Source organism: Astyanax mexicanus, chromosome 7 (genome assembly GCF_023375975.1).
Source record: "Astyanax mexicanus isolate ESR-SI-001 chromosome 7, AstMex3_surface, whole genome shotgun sequence".
NCBI lineage: Eukaryota > Metazoa > Chordata > Actinopteri > Characiformes > Acestrorhamphidae > Astyanax > Astyanax mexicanus.
In genome coordinates, this window is record NC_064414.1 from 52,025,837 (window position 1) to 52,042,515 (window position 16,679).

Genomic DNA, 16,679 nt, shown 5'->3' on the forward strand with positions numbered 1-16,679 from the left:
AATATACAGATAAATTTACAGTATGCACAATATCCACAACACACACAATAACAATACACACAATAACTTACATTATAGACATACTGACATATGATATTGCACTGAAATATGTTAAGCATGATTGCATATATTAATATACAATGTTATATAGATGTGCAGATATCTATAGTGTATGTGTGGAAATGAATTTACAGATGAATTTCAGTCTTACAGGTTTTATAAATACTCATGTGTATCAGTGTCAGTTAGACATAGCAGAATGTTATGTCCAACTTCCCATAATAAAATCTAAAGAATTTATGCAAAACTAATCACATACAATATTACGCGTGAAAATTCACGAACAAATTAAATTTAACCTTGAGACATGTGTGCAATTACATAACTAGTTACAATTACATAACCATATTTTTAGTTATTGCGCCATTATCATTATACAGAGACTCTAAGACTAGGTCAGTTTCTTAACTGCACTTGGCAGGGTATTATTACACATGTTGTAAAGTAACATATGACATTGCAAAGACTGTTATTAGTGTAAAAATGTCTTTTAACTGTTGTCCGTCTCACTGTCTCCTGGTGTTGCAGTGCTGTTAGCCAATCAGAGGCGATATATTTGCATGTATGCATGTACTGAAATCCTATCACCCTTCTCCCCACTCCTCCACCAGACTAAAGCAGCGTTACACCGGATCACCAGAGCACTTTTTTTCATGGCATTCAATCATACTAGAAACCATAACTAGACGTTTTAAAATGAATGAAAAAACGATGGAATGAGACCTTTAAATGTGAATAAAATGTAAATATTACAGATATCAAGTGGTAAAATTGGTATTTTTTTGTTGCTGAATCATGAACATATGTTCATGATAAGTTACACTAGTGCTAATGGCAATGTTTTTATAATTTATCACACACATTTGTGTGATAAGGTTTCATTTTGATCTATTTGTCATCAAAAGGATTTTAAGAAGTTTGAACTATTATGAATGAAGTGGATGCATGCTAGAGAGTCATGGAGGGCACCTGCCGGGTAAGCTGGGTAAGTTGGCAGGCAGTTCTTCCCCGGCCGTACAGTCAGCTAGCTCTTCTTGGCACTTGAGGAAGTTTTCAATGACAGGCCTTTCACGCGCCTCTCTCTCGCTCGACCACTTTCCCCAGTCAATATGACTGAAAAAGGAAAGATAGGAGATGAGAGGAGATGTCTGATTTCCCATCCATCAATCCCCGGCGCATATCCCGTCAAATAAACACTAAAACAATTTACCGCGAGTGTACACAGTGGAAGTGCCAACGTTAACACTTCTTACGGCTGAACCGCCTCCAGGTCATTTTTCAGGGCAATATTTAATGTGAACTAAGATGTCCTTTCCATTTGAAGTCTCGGAGGAATAACGGGCTTTCCTATATTTGGCCAGGGGCTTCGGTCGGGAGGCACCGGAGCTCCGTGCCCATGATCCCCACTTTAGCGCGATCGTGATGGATGAGGCTTCATTTGTTTAAGTCCGCCTGGCAGTTTTAGTGTTTCTCCTATAAATTTCGCGTAACCTCCACTGGCATCACCTGCCGAGCCGAGGAGGGGGAAACAAATCGCACTTTGCCGCTCGATCCGTCGCTTTTTAATTGGCTGAAACTGTCAGGAGCTTCGGCCAGAGTTAGCGCCCAGGAAAGTGCGGTAATGGGAGTAATGGCAGGGCTCCAGGGCTCAAAGCCTCGGCGCATCGCTCTGAGCTCTCTCAGAGGACCTGAAACACCCTTCTCCAGAGAGAAGAAACAACGCTCCTGCTCTTCCAGCGACGGCCCAAATCTCACATCGGCCGAGGCATTTTAAAACCACTGTAACAAATGACACTGGGCTTAGTGCTAATTTGGCAAGGATAATCTAAAGAGGAGAGAGAGAGTGAAAGAGAGAGAGAAAGAAGGAGAAAGAGAGAATAAGAGGGAGGGAGGGAGAGGAAAGATCTGATAGATGAGCTATAAGGAGCACTGGCAGGCTCAGAGGGGGGCAGGGGGGGCACCCGCCTCTCCCAGTGCCCCCGAAGTTGGAAAAGTCGCCAAAATGTCCTATAGGTTGTGATTCTCACAGGGGAAAAACTGATCAATTGCTCACTACAGAGACCCTTCTTGTAATAAATTATGATAATGTGCCCTTGCTTCAAGAAAACTGGAAGATGTATAGAAGATATCTGGTCAAATATGATCAGAATATCAAAAAAAAAAAAAAAAAAAAAAAAAAATATATATATATATATATATATATATGCTTATTATGTATTTATTATTTTTTTTATTTTAACCAAACTAGTAAGTGGTGCAGCAGGAAGGCCTGGGTTCAATTCTTGGCCAGGGTTTACAGGGGTCTTTCTGTGTGGCACTTTCTCCCCATGTCTCAGTCCCAGTCTCATAATCCACAAACTATGTGGTGAACACCATGTACTAAGTGGTGAACACCACATACTAAGGGTTAAGCAACAGGTAAAAAGTGGTGAGTACTGCATACTAAGCACCGGATGCTAAGTGGTGAACACCATGTACTAAGTGCTGAGCACCACATACTAATTGGTGAGCACCAATTGGTGAGCACTAATTGGGTTTAGCAACAGGTAAAGAGTGGTGCGCAACAGGTAAAAAGTGGTTATCGTCACATACAAAATGGTTAACAACAGATTTTAAGTGTTGAGTACCACATAATAATTGGTGAGGACCACATCCTAAAATGTGAGCAAAACATAGTATGTGGTGAGCACCAGATACTAATTGGTGAGCACCACATCCTAAAAGGTGTGCAAAACATTGTAAGTGGTAAGCACCAGATACTAAGTAGTTAACACCACATACTAATTGGTGAGCAAAACATAGTAAGTGGTGACCACCTCATACTAATTGGTAAGCAACAGGTAAAAAGTGGTGAGCGCCACATATAAAGTGGTTACCAACAAATTTTAGGTGGTGAGCACACAAACCAATTGGTGAGCACCATATAATAATTGGTGAGCACCACATACCAAGTGATGATCAACAAATTCTTAGTGGTGAACACCATATACTAAGTGATGACCAACATATTCATATTGGTGATTCATAATTGGTGAGCGCCACCTACTAAGTGGTGAGCAACAGATATTAAGCACCAGGTAGTAAGTGGTGAGCACTGCATACTAATTGGGGAGCACCACAAACTATTTGGTTACCAACAGATTCTAAGCAGTGAACACCACATACTTAGTGGTGAGCACCAGATACTAAGATGTTGCAAAGGGCCTTCCACCCCTTCTTTAGAGTGCTTCAAAGGATACAATTTACTGTAATTTTCATTTTTTTTATTCCTGATCTTTAAACAGCCTGAAGCTGCCACTGTTTTTAGGAAACACTTTGTTCCTCAATAATCAACAAAACGTACACAAAAAATGGGTCTGTTATAAAACTATGTTTAGCAATAGATGGCACAGCTGTTATATCAGCTATTAGCTTCCATTGAACAGAGACCGTGAATCACTGACTCCAGAGACTCCAGAGAAGCGCAGTGGCGTGTTTTAATTTGCTGAGATGAACAAGATGAAATAATTTATGTCTCCGTCCCACGCATTTTCAGAGAACACAAATCTGGCCTGTGTGAATTACAGCCGCTGCCATAATTTAGGCTAAAGCTTCGGCGCTGGGGAAACCTTGGCAGAGAAGGAAGTGTGTATTTATGTGCACATCTCCTCCCTGAAAGACACGGTGACAGAAAATAATCCGTTCCGGTTTCCCGAATCATATTTTCTCAGGATATGGAGCTGATTTGAGGGGAGGGAGGCTGGTCACGTGCCCCAGCTAAAAACGCTCTTAACAGGAACCCATGCATCAGCCGAGTTAAGCAACACCAGAGAAAGAGCTTTTTTTTCGGAGCATGCTAGGCATTCCTCAGGCCTTTGAACCGTGAGCTCTGAGGATGGCTCTAAAAGCATGGCTCCGAGGCGGGAGAGGACGCGGGGAAGTGAACTCCGATGTGTCAGAGCAGGAGAATGAGGGAGAGAAGGGCTCGGAGCTGGAGATAACCGTCAGCAGGGAGCTGGAGTAGCCGTGGGAAATGGGAAAATGAGCTTTGTGTCTCTCGTTTTTTTGGAAAGTGGAGGTGGAAGACCTCTTTTGATCCCAGAACGTGTGAAAGTGTGATATTTAGAAAGTGCTGACAGTCGGTGCCGAGCTCTCCCACGTCAGGACGGAGACTCTGGTCCGAGCCAAGTTTAGCGCTTTCAAATTTGTTTAGAGTTTCGTTGTTCTGCAGCCTAGAAATTGGCCCTCATGCTCGTAGAACAATGGTATCAGCAGACACTGGGGCAACTGTGGCCTAAAGGACTGAGAAGCAGGCTGGATACTGGAAGGTCAAGTTTGATCTGCTGGATCAGAAGCCCTGCTGACAATTTTTGTTTAGTAGGATGTTTTTTGAATGTTACAGATAACGTTCTTCGAACTTTTAATTTGTCATGTTTTCTGGATGTTTATTGAACAGGTTTTTATTTTATTTTAAAGGTTCCGGTAACAGGGACGTGCACAGGAATCTTGAAGGGCAGTTGCTCTAATCTGAAGAAAGGGCAACAAAAAAAAAAAGAGTCTCTCTCTCTCCTGTATTTGTCTCTTTTCGTGGGCATTTCGAATTTTCTGCATTAACACAACGTGCATGTGAATAATTCATATTCATTCATGCTTTATGTCCGTCATTCATCTTGCTTGATAAAATGAAATGTTTCAGCTGCATGTAACTTAGCTTGGTTAGCCTCCCACAAAACAACCTGAGCCATGTAAAACGTTGACTGCAAGCTAGCTGGCTGTGTTTTTTTTTTTGCTACCTAAACGTGGGACAGTAGGTGCTGTCAGATTATTTAGGATCACTAAACATCCTAAACTCGACGACATCGGATTTTAGAGAAGTTGATTGTGATCATGTCTTGTAGTACTGTGAAGGCTACATTTCAAGCTCACCTTCAGGGCAGTCGCTCTACTCACACAGCATCTTCAAACTCCTCTTGGGTCTCTGCTAGTCGGCTGAAACGTCGCCCGGTCTCGTGCTGCTCTTTTTTTTTTTTTTAGTGAAGCGTGCTGCGTGTCCCCCGCTACGCCCGCGCCCCTCCCTTTTGCCTCTCTCTCGAGGTGTCTGAATCTGAATTATTGACTCTGAAAACTTTGTTTTACTAAACTTCAATCAAAATTACGAATTAAAGAAAATCTTGTTGAAAAATGAAATTATATTTGCCTGTATTATTTTTTCCCCTTACTCGGAAGGGCAATATCAGCCAAGGACGGCAAAAGGGCAGTTGCCCAAGCACATTGGGCCATAGCGTCTGCACGTCACTGTCTGGTAACGTTTCTGGAAATGTAAGATTTTTCCTTTACAACAATCAGAGAATTCAATGATCTATTTTTTAGGAAGGCCATCCTTGAGCGATCTTAACATTTTGTTTACTCCCCTTGTTCTACGGGTCAAAAATAACCGGCCCCACCAAAGCACCATAATAAAGCAGCTTAATTGAATTTTGAATACTCCAAATTTGTTTCTTCAAGATGATTATTTTTTTGGATGGCTGGTGTGATGAACAGGAGAAAGATGGATGGGATGAAATGTCCTGGTCATGGGCAGCTGAATACACTGTTGGCCCTGGAGTCATCCTTATGATGTTTAATGCTGTGTGTATTAGAGAGAGTTTGTGTGGCCTTTATACTTTTTTCTGATGTTTAAATGCGTTTAAATGCCCAATAAGACAATCTTTGTACCCTAGTGGTATACAGCCCACATGGAAACATAAACAAAAACAGTAAAGTATCAATTTTTTTAATGATGGGGTGCCTTTAAGAAAAGTCATACAATTTCAAGTTGGAAAATAATGGAAAGAAAAGAGTGAAGTGGGGGAACTCAAGGATTTCAGGCTGGAGTTCTGAACTGCTTAGCTGAAGGAGTCTGCAGTTATATCCACACCTTTTGAGAAAAGTGGTAGTAGATTGGATAAAGGGGGATGATGGGGAGGTGGTGGGATGCGAACTTTTGTTGTGAAAGGTAGGTAGTTAGAGCTGGTATTTATAGGGCGGTTGATTGATAAGGGGTGGAGTTAGAGTGTGGAGTCTGGGCGTGGTCCCAGACTTTTATTACATAACTTTTTTTTTTATAATTTCTATTACAATTACAAATAAAATTTGTTGTAACGTTTTTTTTTTTATCAAACATAAAACCTTGAATATCAATCTTCAAGATTTAGGTGTGTAATATCAGCCAGAAAATTGACAGAAAAGTTGGTCTGTTACATGGTTAAACATACAGTAATATGCTGGAGTGCAATATAAAATCGTAAGTAATTGTAATAGACATAAAGATTTTTATTGCAATGTGGAGTTAAGATCCTATTAAGTCAGTTGACTCCATTTTTTAAAATAATTTCTATTACAATTACAATTAGAATTTGTAGTAACGTTTATTATCAACCATAAAACCTTTTCATATAATACTTGAATATAAATCTTTGAGATTTAGGTGGATAATATCAGGCAGAAAACTGACAGAAAAGTTGTCCTGTTAAGGGGTTAAAGATACAGTAATATACTGCCAATATGTGCTATTTTGTCCATGTCCTCAAAAAGTGTCCAAGTTTAGTTCAGCTTCTAGCATATCTCCATATAAGTTAAAGAAGTTCACGGCTGTCTCGTTGTGAAGGGACTTCACAACCTCAGCCGTTCCAGAATTATTCCAAATCTTTGCCTTCTCGACTCTGGAAATGAATCAATTGCGTTTGATGTTTCTGTTTTATGAATCCCACTTATCTTTCGGACTGTGCGCCAATGTCCTTTAAGTCCAAACACTTGCAATGTTTACATCCAAATCCCTTTTTCCGGGATTCGATCCAACTGCATGTACGGGGAATGCTGGCCTGTTACAAAAGGAGGGGGAAGATATATATTTTGTTTTGCCACTCATCATAAAAGCCCCGAGAGATCAGGATGTGCAACTGAGGATGAGCTCCAGACTCTGGACGATTTCTCCTCCGTCATACGGAGAAAAGAACACGATGCTTCAGTCCTAAAATAAAATACGATCTCGCCATAAATAAATGTTTTTATGGGTTGGAGCGCAATATAAAATCGTATGGAATTGTAATAGAGGTAAAGATTTTTATTGCAATGTTAAAGTAAAGCAGATCCTATTAAGTCATAGGTGCTTATAAAGGCTGCCTGTCAGATTTCCTGTCAGAATCTCGCAGAGGATGATGGTTACCCACAGTTAGCTAAACATAGACTGTGAAGAATTGTGTATTTGGGTGCTAAGTGCTAATCTGCTAACTCTTGCTCTGCTGCTAAACTTTTGCATTGTTCATCATTGTTCTATGAAACAATTAACAGCCTTTACACAAGGGTTTAGTAGTCCTGTTACCTTCTTTGGCTCATTTTTCTTAACATCAGATTTTCCATGTTTATTTTCCTATTTTAAAGTGGCCTTTGATATCCGTTCCAAGGTAATAATTATTCAGTAATGTTTGGTCAGGTTGTCAGAAATAATAGATTTTACACACAATCACACACACACTCAAACACAAGCACAACAAGATAGGCCTAATGTACACCATGCTGACAGCAGCACAATAAGCGCTTGTTCTCTGTAAACTGCACCTATTTTTTCAAAGCTGAAGTCTGTGGAAATGCATTATAAAATTATGTATCAGCTCCACGTGGCACCGGCTGCTGTTTGGCCAAACGTCAAAACACATTCTTTGTTGGAAAGTTCAACAAACATGACCAAATTAAGTATTCCTGCATGCGCCGTACCGCTCGCCTGCATTTTGAGCTCCATTGTTAAACCGGCTACTGTTCAAACAGAACCTCTGGGCTAATTACCAGGCTAATTTTGACCCTGATAATGTAGCAAAGCCCCCCATTCATGCACACACTATATGCACACACTCAAAAGTGCTCACCTTTCCAGGTAAAGCAGTTTACTTGTCTGAAAATGGCATTAAAAAATTAAGGCAGCCATAGCATCTGTATATAGATATTATTATGAAGATAAAAAGTAAGAAAAGTAAGAGACCACTTAAAATGATGAGTTTCTTTGATTTTTCCAAATTAAAAACCTCTGGAATATAATCAAGAGGAAGATGGATGATCACAAACCATCAAACCAAACTGAACTGCTTGAATGTTTGCACCAGGAGTAAAGGCATAAAGTTATCCAAAAGCAGTGTGTAAGACTGTTGGAGGAGAACATGATGCCAAGATGCATGAAAACTGTGATTAAAATATATCTAATATATATAACTATGAAAAATATTGATTTCTGGGCTCTTAAACCTTTATAAACCTTTATTTGCATTATTTGAGGTCTGAAAGCGCTGTGCTTTTTTTTAATATATCAGCCATTTCTCATTTTCTGCAAATAAATGCTCTAAATGACAATATTTTTACTTGGAATTTGGAAGAAATGTTTAACATAAACCTATAAATAGCAAAATCATAGAATCTTCTATGAGTGGTTCAATGCACGTTTCCTTATTGTGAAGTCTCAATAAGGGAGCATCCAAACGGCTCATAGAAGCAAATGACTGAAAAATGAAGCTTTTTTTGAGCTTATAGTGCTTGAATGTGGAAGTAGCACGCAAAAAAGCACGCAAAAAGTGAGTTATGTTTCAGTAAATATGTCCCCTTTAAACCTTTGAATCTCAATTGCATAATAAATTGAAGAAATAACTACCTGAAAACTATATGCTGTTGTCTTTTATACTTCTCCTGATTTGTGGACATTCGTTTTGTTAATGTTTAGAGTGCTGTTGTGACTTCTGTGGCTACTTATTGTTTTGTTTTAAGACTTGTTAATAATGCTTTAAAAGCTGTAAACAAAAAAAAAATGACTGACCCAAAATAACTGTGAGGAAACTTCTATCTTAATCATTCTAGGCAGGTGCTAGGCTAAAAGCTAACCTGGATATAAAATCTATTTAGCTAGTTTACTGCACACTGTACTGAGTGGACAAAAAAAGAGAAATAACAATGTTTGCCCCTTTCAGTATTAACTTAAAATAAGAGAACAAACAAACAAAAAATAATCCCATGTTCTGGTTATAGTGTTGAATTTCTGTTATGATACAGAAAGAAAAACTAATAAATCTTCCACAACATGCATAATATCTTTAGCTGAGATTCATAACATATTTCTTTAAATTTAAATGTATTTTTGCAGTATTGCATCCATTTGTCTGAGAGGAAAAACAGAAATGAAATTAGAAGACAGCTGCTTAACGGTGTAGGTACAGATCCCTCCCTCAGACGAAGTCTGCTGGCTAACCCTGCTGTGTACTGTCTGAGGTTCTCAACCAAAATTACAGACATTTTGTTTCTTCAACTGATCTAGTGGGTGGGGCTCTGGCGGCTCATATAAAAAGCATTCTAATCAGGCAGTTTGATAGAAGATTGTTTTGCAATTGGATGAGTCTTGTCTATGCTGGAAGTTCACAAACAAAAAATAATCCCTTGTTCTGAATATAGTATTGAATTTCATGTTGTGGTTCAAAAAGAAAAACTAATAAATCTTCCACAACATGCATAATATCTTTAGTTAAGATTCAAAACATATTCCTCTAATTTTAAACTTTTGCAGTATTGCATCCATTTGTCTGAGAGGAAAAACAGAAATGAAATTAGAAGACAGCTGCTCTTAACAGAGGCAGCATGTGTACGCCTTAATCTCTGGTGTGGTTTAAAAATGTGGTGATGTTGTTGAAGGCATTTCTGTGGTTGTGTTTGATATGTGTCATTGTGATTTCGCAAAACCCCTTTTAATTGCTTTTGTTTCATATCATTATCTGTGGCTTTGGAAGCCAAACAAAGGCAAAAACAGACACGCTTTTGTCATTTCACGCCACCTTTACTGCCAACAGTTGAACACACAGCCATCTTTTCAGGAAAAACCACACCAGAAAAACAACTTTAATTCAAGCTTTATAAGAAAACCCCCAGTGACCCGTCATAAACAGCATTCAAGCTCTTTGAGTGATTCTAAAGTGATGTTTCTGTAGACGTCTGGGTTCATTCATTGTACATCAACGAAGGTTAATAAGCCCGTCCCTGAAGATACAATGCAAGCCTAAGCCATGGCACTACCTCCACCGTGTTTTACAGATGAGCTTCTATGTTTAAGATCATGAGCAGATCCTTTTTTTATCCAAAACTTTAGCTTTTCTATCACACTGGTAAAGTTAATCCCTGTCTCATCAGTCCATAATCAGCCCTTAACCTTGTATCTGTATTCTTTATAAATTTCAGCCTATATATATATTTTATAAATTTCCTATACTTCCTGTTAATTAGTGATTTTGATCCTTCTACAGCATTCACAATGTTTCTGGCAACAACTCTTGTGGTTTTCCTTGGTCTACCTGTTCGACATACATTACTTAGTACACCAGTGATGACTTTCTTCTTCAGGGCATTCCAAATGATTGTACTGGCTATGGCCAAATTTTTTATATTATAATCTTTTATAATGTAATCTCTCAGCTTTTTTTTTTTAGTCATAGACCCCAATATTTTCAGTCTACGGCAGGAATAAAGCCTCACTGTTCCAATACTTTTGGAGGGCACTTTAAATGATTTCATATTCAGAATGACTTCAGTGATTACCAGATTTTTGTCAGTGATTTTAAACTTCAAGTTACACATTGTTGACTAAAAACTTTAAATATAACAAACTTCTGGTCAATAAAAGGTTTAACCTGATTATTTAACATGACTAAAATTATAATGAGTAACATGTAAATACCAATTTCAATGAAAATTTCAAACAAATAATACAGCATTTCCAAAATGTGACCAGTGACTTTATACATTTTAACAGTGACTCTAAACCTTAGAACTGCAATCCTGAACATCATAACTGTGATTTTTACAAATGTTCAAAATATTACATGTCAAAATATAGAATAATTCTAAACTTTTAAATAGTGATTTAAAATGTAACTGTGATGACAAAAAATAATGAATAAAATGACAGAATTGACTTTTTTTCTGAACTTCATTTTAAAATCAATATTTTCCTGAATACAAATCAAAGAGTTCATGTCCTCCAAACCTTTAGTTTCATTATGTTTGTCTAGTTTTTTACGTAAAATTGTAGAATTTGGGTTGATTCCTGTTACTGATCTGGAATTTTTAAGTGGAGTAGAGAGAAAACAGGCAGCTTCTCCATGTGACCTGTAGGAGATTTCAAACCTGTAAATACATTATTTTACAGCAGATAAAAAGGGTTTTGTTTTACCTACACCTGTAGTCTGCATATGGGACACGGCATTTAAAGGGATTAAACAGTAATTTCCAAGTTAGCTGCGAAGGGGTTGAAGGGGATGTCTCCTGTTGTGTTTGATAAGTGATATTACTGTCACTTTCCATTCAATCACACTAAGAAAGGGATTTTTTTGGAATGCACAGTCATCTTAATGGAAAAAAACAACAACAAATAAATAAACCTTAATTCTGTCTTCAATAGAAAACCCAGTGACATCTGATCACATGGGCCCTATTTGAAGACCATAGTGAAGACCATTCTGAACACCAGAACAGTGATTCAGAATAATTCCAAATTTTAGAAAGTTTTAAACAGTGATTTTAAAGTTAACTGAGATACCAAAAACGTTAAAAACGTTAAATGTTATTTTAAACTTCAAATGCACAGTAGGTCAAAGGTGATGGCTGTGCTTGTGTTTGATAAGTGATGCTACTCTCACTTCCCATTCAATCACAGCCAGAAAAGGATTTAAATTTAAGGACATTTGATTTAATGCAAACTCATCTTTTAATGGACTAAACAACAAATAAATAAACTTTAATTCAATAGAAAACCCAGTGACCTCTGATCACATGGGCCCTATCACTGATGAGGCCTAAGGATGTGCACTGTCCAATTACCAGAGCCTCTCTCCCACAGCATGTTTATGTTCACATGGACGGTCAGGAAGCCATTTGAAGAAGGTTACGCAGATAAACGGGCGAGCTGAATTCTGGCATGGCGCGATAGCCGCTTCTTTTACAGTAAACATGGCCTGCGTTTTGAGGGTGGTGAGTGGGGGGACACGTCTCCCCCCCATGAACTTTCCTCTGCTCCCTGGAGGACCAGGAAGAGGTCTGGTCCAGCTCTGGATGAAGGATCCCTCTCAGTCCTGCTGATGGATGGTCACGTTCTAATTTATGATAACCGATAAGCTTTCATGCTTTGGGAAGTTTGGAAAAGAGAAAGAGAAACAATGACCTCTCTACTTGATCTCTAGAAAAATTCCACTCCAGTGGAAATGACCAGTCTAATGGGTGTCTGTACACTGAACTTTTCAATAAACTACAATAAACTACAAACCTAAAAATTTTTTTTTACATTTGTGGAGATTGTAATCTTTCTTTTTTCCTATATTTTATGTATTCTGCTGTTCAGCAAAAAAGCTGCAATTCCAAATTCAAGAAAAAACAGTTCTGATCCTTAGGACAGCAATTCTAATTATTCAGTTCAGTTTGCAATAGGAATCCGCAACTTTTCCATACTTTAGGAAAAAGACCCCAAGTGTTTTAAATTGAATCTGTTATTTTAGCGACATTCATAAATGTTTTGTTACATTAATACTGATTTAAAAAATATAAAAAAATTTAAAAGTAATTTAAAACTTTAGAACTGCAATTTAAAAGTGCTTGCAAATGTTAGAACTGCAATTTAAAAGTGCTTCTAAAGTTAAGAATGATTCCAAATTTTAGAACACTGATTCAAAACTTAATACATTTTTAAAAAATCATTAAAACAGCAATTTAAAAGTGCTTTCAAACTTTAAAACTACAATTTAAAAGGGCTTTGAAATGTTAGAAATGCAATTTAAAAGTGCTTCCAAACTTTAAAACTACGGTTGAGAATTATTCCAAATTTTTGGAACATTGAATTCAAACATAATACGTGTTTAAAAAAACATTAGAACAGCAATTTAAAAGGCCTTCCACATGTTAGAACTGCAATTTAAAAGGCCTTCCACATGTTAGAACTGCAATTTAAAAGTGCATCGAAACTTTAGAAATATAATTTTAAAAGTCCTTCCAAATGTTAGAACTACAATTTTAAAAGTCCTTCCAAATGTTAGAACTACAATTAAAAAGTGCTTCCAAATGTTAAAACTACAATTTAAAAGGGCTTACAAACTTTAGAAATGCAATTTAAAAGTGTTTCCAAATCAGGAGGTCGCTGGTTCGAACCCATGCAACTCTTTGCCAATTGCACAATTGGCCCTGCTCCCTCCGGGTGGGTAGATGGCGCTCTTTCCCCTCATCACTCCTAGGGTGATGTGGATCAGCACAAGGCTGCATCTGTGAGCTGATGTATCAGAACTGAGTCACTGTGTTTTCCTCCGAGCGTTAGCGCTGTGATGCTACTCGGCAATGTTGCATCAGAAGTGGTTCAAAAAGAGGCGGAGTCTGACTTTACATGTGTCAAAGGAGGTGTGTGTTAGTCTTCACCCTCCTGGTGTGTTGGGGCATCACTAGTGATAGGGGGAGTCCTAATGAGTGGGTGAGGTATTTGGCTATGTAAATTGGGGAGAAAATAAAAAATAAAACAATTTAAAAAAGTGCTTTAGAACTTTAGAACTGCAATTTACATTGATTTCAAGCATAATAAGTGATTTAAAAGTCCTTAATAGTCATTCCAAAATTTCTAACGAATGATTTTAAATGTAGAAGTGCATGCTTTTGAGGTGTGCAGTGATTGTGACCTTTACTGCAGCTTTTCTGTGGAACAGAGGATCCAGATTTCTGAACGCTGGTGTACAGAGCCGTGATGTGTTTATAAAATGTTTATAGGAGGAGCGATTAGAGCTGAAATGGAGAGAGTGAGCCGTGAGCTGATGAATTGTGCGAGGTTTGTATCTGACCCTGTTTCAGGCTCATCCTGACAGTCGGACGGAGCAGAACGATGAGGCTGAAGCTCCACGTCTCCTTTATTTCGCTGCCAGAAGCTGAGATGAAGCGCTTGGCAGCTCGGCTCCGGGCGGAGGACGAGCCTCGTCTGCAGCCTGAGGAAGAGAAATAGATCCGGGGCTTTCCAGAAGTTCAGCTGCCCCCTGATTTATTCACCCCGCCGTCCTCTCCGCCCTGACCAGTACGAGCCAGCAGATCCATATAGATATATCTGTGTGGGAGCACTGGTTTTAGAGATGCATGTGGGAGAGAAATGCTTTTAATATTAAATCACAAATGATATTTCAGTGACTCTACTGTGATATTTGTGGACAGGAATTGCAGCCTGTGCATCTCTATGACCACAGTCTCTCTGCGAATATTGATGTTCCATAAAACAGTAAAAAAAATCCAAATTTATGATCAGTAATTCAGCGATTCTAAACTTTACAACAGCAATTATAATTGTATAAAAGCAATTCCATCTAGCTCATCAATTAATGAACTATAAAAGTCTACACAGGGCTTAATTCACCCTATACTTAAGATATAAAATGAGAAAGGTTCCCACGCCTTACTGTACTGTCTGTAACATTTTTCATAATTCTGTTGGTACATTTTTACACGTTTTGGGAGTTCATTGTGATTTCTAAATTCTGGAGCTACATTTTACTTACAATTTCTGATATTCTTGGAATTTATACTGACAAAAATCCATGTCTTAGTTTATTAAGCGATGAGAATAATCTTTGCTGGCTTAAAAGCAGCTAAAAGACTATAATATTTAATTGGTTTAATCCAAAAACAATACTCTCGAAACAATGGCTGTTATTCATTAATCATTGTTATCATGACGTTGTCTCTCTTGAAGAGACGACTGCAATGATGAATAAAACTAAAGCAGCTGCACTTATGGGGTGGGACACCATTAGATCAACCCTTAAGCACTTGCTTTTGTCTCATTAGCCAATATTAGACACTCAGCTTGTACATTTTCCCCCCTCCATTTGTTTGGTGTGACAGTGGCTGAGATGCTTTATCCTTTATATCTGTATCTCCCTCTGTTGTATTTTCTATTTTTGTGAAGAAGTTTTCTAGAATTGTAAATTCTATACTTTTGTTAAAAAAACAATAAAAAATTGACCTAAAAAAATAAGATAAATTCCAAACTTTTTGAGATTAGATTTATTTTTTTTAGAATGGCAATTCAAATGTTTAAAATAGGAATCCCAAACTTTCATATAGGAATTCCATACTTAAGGAGAGTAATCTTAAATGTTTTTAAAGTGAATCTGTTCTTTTAACGATATTTCTAAATGTTTTGTGAACAGAAATTGTAAATGTTAACCTATGTGATTTCATAGAGCTGCAATTCCAAAGTTTTTACAGTGCTTTCTCGCAATTCCAAACAATAGAAGAGAACAGAAATCTGAATACTATTAATAATTTCATATTTTTGGACATGAATTCCACATAATAGAACAGTCACTCCAAATTTCAGGAATCAGCCCTGTCCTTCTACTCATCAGAATTATTACACAACCCTTCTAAACTCCTGCTTTTTGTTTCTTTTTCTTTCCTTTCTGTTTTCTCTATCTATCTCTTCAGTATGGAGATGCTGTTCCTGATGTTCCCAGCCTGGCTCTCCACTGCCCGCTGTGTTGTTCTCCGGCTCTGCAACCCTGCACTGATTACCATTAACACACTCAGTATCTGTTTCTGTATTAGCCATAGCTCTATAGTTTGTGCCCATCACATTCTTATATTCATAAATTAGTACCTGTTATATTAGCCATAGTTCACATTAACTCTCTGTACTGTTTTGTTCTGTTATTTGTTTGTTGTTTGTTATTTGTTTGTACTGAGTGGGTCAACCCAAGTAGGATGGGTTCCTCGGACTGAGTCTTGGTTCCTTCCAAGGTTTCTTCCTCTTAAAGGGAGTTTTTCCTTGCCACTGTGTCACCATAAAATTGGCATCTCTGTGGTGCTGCTCATAAGAGGCGTGGACTTGTTTTACCTGTAAAGCGGCTTTGTGACAACCTTTGATGTAAAAAGCGCTATATAAATAACATTATTGAAATTTACACGTTGGAACAGCAATTTTAATATTTATAATATTTATAAGTTTAAGGACGATTATTCCAATTTTTTTAAACAATTCCACACTTTAAAAAGTTTAGGACTATTTTTAAATTGTGGTCCCATTGATTCCATTGTGTTTAAAAGTTATTTTATCCTTATGGACAGTATAGTTTCAGAGCTGTAACAGCCTGTACATCCCTGTTATCTCTCTCTCTCTCTCTCTTTCTCTCTCTCTCTCTCTCTCTCTCTCTCTCTCTGTCTCTCTCTCTGGTCCAGGCCCTGTGAATGAATCTGTCCCAGGATACTGAATTACTGTGTGCCGGGGTTTGGGCCGCCGTGTTGCTGAGTGGTAAAAGGGCTTTTATTGAAGACTTTATTTGTAACGACTGACTCGGTTGGGCTTTATTGAGAAGCGGTCAGCGGAGAGGCAGAGGAAATGAATTAACCCAGTACACAGATGGCTTTTAAGGGAACAGAGTTCATGACAAATGTTCCCTGCCCTACAGGCCCCAGGCTTCAATATAACAAAATGGACTGGAAACCAGAAAAGCACACCAGGACACCATGGCTGCACCACTGCATCTCCAGCCCAGCCAAACGATACAATAAATATATATTGTAAAAGAGAAGAGCTTTAATCTTTTAATCTTTTACTTTCATCT